The sequence below is a fragment of the Littorina saxatilis genome, unplaced genomic scaffold (assembly GCF_037325665.1).
Source record: "Littorina saxatilis isolate snail1 unplaced genomic scaffold, US_GU_Lsax_2.0 scaffold_2117, whole genome shotgun sequence".
NCBI classification, from domain to species: domain Eukaryota; kingdom Metazoa; phylum Mollusca; class Gastropoda; order Littorinimorpha; family Littorinidae; genus Littorina; species Littorina saxatilis.
In genome coordinates this window covers 12,501-17,859 of record NW_027126467.1, presented here as the reverse complement: position 1 = coordinate 17,859, position 5,359 = coordinate 12,501, and the positions used below count along the sequence as shown (strand labels likewise).

The following is a 5,359-nucleotide window of genomic DNA, read 5'->3' as shown; positions in this document are numbered from 1 at the left end:
TGTGTGTGTGTGTGCGTGTGTGTGTGTGTGTTGAATTTTCTTTTTATTCCTTATTATGGGGGCGAGGACGCCCCCATTCTATACGGATAGTTTAGAGGTTGACCATGGGCAGCGCCATTTTGTTGTGAAATACGTCATCAGTTTGTGTACACAGGAAGTTGTGACATCCGTCACCCTTTGGGAGGTGTGAAGGCAACATTGTTCATCTGTAGAAAGTTGTGAAATCCGTCACCCTATGGGAGGGGTGACGTCAAAATTGGTCATCACAGAGTTTGTGTAACACAGGAAGTTGTGAAATACGTCACCCTATGGGAGGGGTGACGTCAAAATTGGTCATCACAGAGTTTGTGTAACACAGGAAGTTGTGAAATACGTCACCCTATGGGAGGGGTGACGTCAAAATTGTTCAACAAAAACATGATATGTCGCATTGTGCAGGGTCAACTGCAACAAACTCAAACCGAGCCATTCATACCTATCTGTATTTGAGTGACTTATATACCGACATTTTTATGTCTTATTTTCAGCACAGGTGTAGGAAAAATCATGAACCAAAATGTTATTTATTTTCTAATTTAACATTTTTTTTACAAATATGACCATGGTCTTTTAAACATACAGTGACATTAAACATTGTTATGTTAAAAAAAAGAAAAAAGAAAAAAAGCTTTTGTGCACAAATCAGAAAATACATTGTACATTTTACCTACAGGCCAAACAGTGTCTGTTGGCGGCAAAGGGCCCAGCAAGTTGCTATTTTTAGATCGATTAAAAGTTGTCAAGAACAGGCGCTTACATTTGGATGTGTCCACTGATAGTAGGTTTGGTTGTGATCAATCAGAATGATGTAGGAATACACATGCATGACAGTTTGGTATGATGACATGTAATTCAAATATGCTGAAATGTAATATTATACATGATATAATATTATTATGGCTGTTGCCATGACCATGAACCCCAAGAAAGGTTTAATGTTATGTAAAATCAAAATACCAAAATCAAGCACCTACTAATCTGGTCTCACGGTGCGGCTTGGACCTAAAATATGGATGGACACGCAACTCGCTCAGCCAGCCAGCGCTGCGAGACTTACAGCGGCCAACTTCGCCGCGGCGCGCTCATTGGCTCAGCATTGAACTTGCGTCAAGGCCGATGCGCGTAGATTCCCAGAATGTTTACTTTCGGTTAGATTCTTCGACAGCATTCGCAGAGGTGACTGCCGTTACAGAGGTGACAGAGGTGAGTAAAACTGACCATCGAAAGGAAAATAAGATTCATATTGGTAATACTAATAACATACTTGCACAAGCATGTATCTACCAAAACTGTATGGGAGCACATAGTTGGAAAGGCGTGGTGAAGCGATCAAATCGAATCGTCCGTCAGTCAGTGCACTGATCAGCCACCACGATTGAACGTCACTGTCCGTATTTTGTATGTAAGCAGAGTTAAATCCTGATGTAGTTTACAAAAACAAAACAAAATCTCATTCCTGTTCCATTGTTATTCTTGTAGTTGTGATATGATATTCTAGTGAAACTGAAAGTAAGTGTTAAAAGCAGAAAAGCCGGACCGAATCAGGTAATTGGGTTGGGAAAGTTTTGCTAAGAAATCCTGTTATTTCCCTGGGTTAATAAGCATCTCTTTGTCCAACTATTTACACAATTTATTTGACTAGTTTGTGGTTTCAATTGAAATTATTGTTGTATTTATTTCTAGACTGCACGAACTTGCATTGATTGCATTTCATTGTTACAGCACAAAACACTGAATGACACATACTGATTGACGAGCATGCCAATAGCCTTCTCGTTTTACAGTATAGGTACTGATAGTTGTATACAAGTTTGAATATCACTTTGAACACTGCCACATTCAGTTCTTTTCATCATTGAATAATTTTGTTTCAGGAAGCAAGCACCACTTTTGTTGTTGATGAAAACCCCTGTACAGTCAGAAGTGTGTCAAGCTCAAAGTATTATTTCACAAAAGGTGAGAAGTTATTCGTTACATTTGCAACATTTATTGTTGAAAAATATTAAACATAAAGGCAGAATTTGTTTGTCTTGTGATTGTGATGCCTACAACTACACCCGCTTGTGATTTCTCAGTCAAGTTACTGCAGATTTGTGTATATTTCAGTCTCATGTGGTATTTGCCATATTTTTGTGTGAACATGTGTATTTTTCAAGACTTAGATTCTGTGATAACATAAAATACCATAACACATTTGATACCAGTGCATCATATAATATTTTTGGATAATTCTCATTACGCATGATTTTTTATTGTGTCACTGTGTGTACATTTACATGTGTTTTTAAATGTCAACAGGTGACAGTTCCACTTTTGGAAGAGGTGTGCAGTGAGATTGCAGAAAATGAATGCCTGTCAGCTGATCTGTGAAGCACCATTTGTCCGCCCCCTGTCGATATTTATCGACTAAGTTCCTTATTTTGGTCATTGTTTTGATAACTCTTTGTGCGTTGGTGAATTACCTTATGTTGTGCGATGCCATAGCAGTAAAGACACATTCAAAATCTCTCAGTCTCTCAGTCTCTCTCTCTCTCTCTCTCTCTCTCTCTCTCTCTCTCTCTCTCTCTCTCTCTCTCTCTCTCTCTCTCTCTCTCTCTCTCTCTCTCTCTCTCTCTCTCTCTCTCTCTCTCTCTCTCTCTCTCTCTCTCTCTCTTTCGGGGGCGGGGACGTAGCTCAGTTGGCTGGCGTGTAGCCAGTTGGTCGCTATCAGCGTGGGTTCGATCCCCACGTTCGGCGAGAGATTTATTTCTCGGAGTCAACTTTGTGCAGACTCTCTTCGGTGTCCGAACACCCCCGTGTGCACACATGCGCACGAAAAAGATCCCACGTTCACAGCGAAAGTCTCAGGGCTTGGAAAACACGAAGACACGCATGCATCATCTCTCGTCTCTGATTATCATGATCGTATTTCGATACTTTGACGAGACAAACCCAATGCTGGTGTGTCGAAGAAGACGGCCACAGAGGGCTTGTTCGAATCAAAGTATCACACCATATCTTCAGCGTATTACCAATACCTGTCCCAATATAGACCAGTTGGTCAAAGAGGACGTTAAACCCTAATAGTCAGTCAGTCAGTCTCTCTTTCGGTGCAGTGCACAGAATGTATGTCAACCAAACACTCAAGACTTGTGCACGCGCCACGCGCTAGTCAGTTTCTCGCACGTGAGTTTGGGTCGCGATAAGTAGTGGGGTAGCGCCGTGATCACACGGGGGCCACGCAGGCAGCGGGTAGACGGACTGGGCCAGGGTGATGCAATCAGTCTTTTTACCTCAACCCACTAACCTTGCACAGTTCCAGTAGACTGAGAGGTTTCCACCGGCCTTAGTTGTATCCTCAGCGGATGATAGTTATTCCACGGAAAAACGTTTTTTTCCGCCGTGGAACAAGCCAAGTTTTGTCATCATCCGTCGCAGCATCGTGTTTTTTCGGAAGCAAAACAGTTTTTGCGTGTTTAGAATTTGTCCCAGCATTTGTTTGCTTTCATTTTTTCTTAGGAAAATGTGCAACAGTTTTACCGGGGAAAAGCCAATGCTCCGACAAGGAAGCTTTCGTATCCTTCTCCTCCCGCCCGAAATATATTGATCAAGTTCAGCGTGTGGACCAATCAGAAAGCGCGTGGTCGTTCACCTAGTGCAGTTAAAGCCGTCGTGAGAGCACAATTTTTGAACAATGTACATCTAGTACTGTCTTGTACAAAGGCCTATTTGTTTAGTCATTTGTTCTCGCATCTGTCGTAGGGCAGCACGCAACTGTTCAACTGCCATTATTGGGATTTCGAACTGTGAACTTCCGGCAACGAAGTAAAATCTTTAGGCGCTGTGTTCTGGGTAATTTTGAATGAGTCCATTTCTCAGTAGAGGGGAACACACGGGCTTCAATCTGACAATGAGCATGCAAGTAAAAGATTCCCCGGAAAAATACTTTTTCCTCAAAGAAACCAGAGTTCCATTATACAGTTGTTTGTGTGTGTGTGTGTGTGTGTGTGTGTGTGTGTGTGTGTGTGTGTGTGTGTGTGTGTGTGTATGTGTGTGTGTGTGTGTGTGTGTGTGCGTGTGTGTGTTTTCTACAGAGCTATCATAGTCTCGCGCCTTTGTAAACTGATGTGATCGATACCTTCTAACAAGTGTGAAGAGGACAGTATTGAAGTTGTGTACTCAAGACTTCCTTGCATTCGCTGACTTTAGTCAACAGTGACTACCGGAACTCTCTGCGCTGAGATCAATATACTGAGAGTTGGGTCAACTGCACTAACATTCTGAGATAAGAGAAGTCTTATAAAATGCCCCAGTTATGTTTCCCACATATAAAACATAATGTGTGTGTGTGTGTGTGTGTGTGTGTGTGTGTGTGAGGGTGTGCGTGTGCGTGTGTGTCTGTCTGTCTGTCTCTCTCTCTGTCTGTCTCTCTCTCTCTCTCTCTCTCTCTCTCTCTCTCTCTCTCTCTCTCTCTCTCTCTCTCTCTCTCTCTCTCTCTCTCTCTCTCTCTTTCTCTAGCATTTTGTGCACCATATCTGCCGATGCTTGAAGTTCACCGAAAAAACTAAAAGAAACAGAAAAAAATGCAATTTCAGATTCCAGATGCAATATACACCAGATCACGAATTTAAGCCCGATGCCAGAAAGTGAGGAACGCCATGCAGGGACACTATCCAAGACATGTATGTGGGTCAGTGGAAACCGTAGTGTAGCCCACTCTCCTGTGCGAGGTTGTGAGACGGGACACTAGTCTTGCACGTGAGATTTGATCCCGATGACCGTTTACCTCATCGTCGCACTTCTGCCGGGTCACGTGACAGGAGACAGCAGTCCTTTGCATTGCAAAAGTCAACACATACGTTGATAAAATGTTGCATCATTCTATTCGGTTCATTTTCCAACTTGTTCATCTGCGTTCTGTTTCAATCGTTGTATATTTTCCTTCTTCGAGTTAGTGAGTGAGTGAGTGAGTTAGTTAGTTAGTTCGATCGTTCGTTCTTTTCGTTCGTTCGTTCGGTCGTTCCTTACTTAGTTAGTTACCTAGTAAGTTGTTTAGTTAATTTCATAATTAGATACTTATGAAGGTAGTTAGGAAGGTCGACAGAAAGGTAGGCAGGTATGTAGGTAAGAATTAACAGTATGTATTCGCTATTATGCCATAAGGGTAAAATAAACAAGCACGCCCCCGACCCCATGCCCCTACCCCCCCTACCCCCACCCCACCCGTTCCCCCCCACTCCACATACACATCCACCCGTTCACCCCCACTCCACACACACACATCCACCCGTTCACCCCCACTCCACACACACATCCACCCGTTCACCACCACTCCACACAC

At 42.8% G+C, this 5,359-nt stretch overlaps 1 long non-coding RNA gene across 1 annotated transcript; it reads left to right on the top strand.

Moving 5' to 3' along the window:
• The first annotated feature begins 49 nt into the window (after positions 1–49).
• Positions 50–2,456, top strand: LOC138954891 (uncharacterized). Its single transcript, XR_011452008.1, has 3 exons — positions 50–1,242; positions 1,914–1,995; positions 2,338–2,456. It is a non-coding gene; the product is annotated as an uncharacterized lncRNA (long non-coding RNA).
• Positions 2,457–5,359: the final 2,903 nt, after the last annotated feature.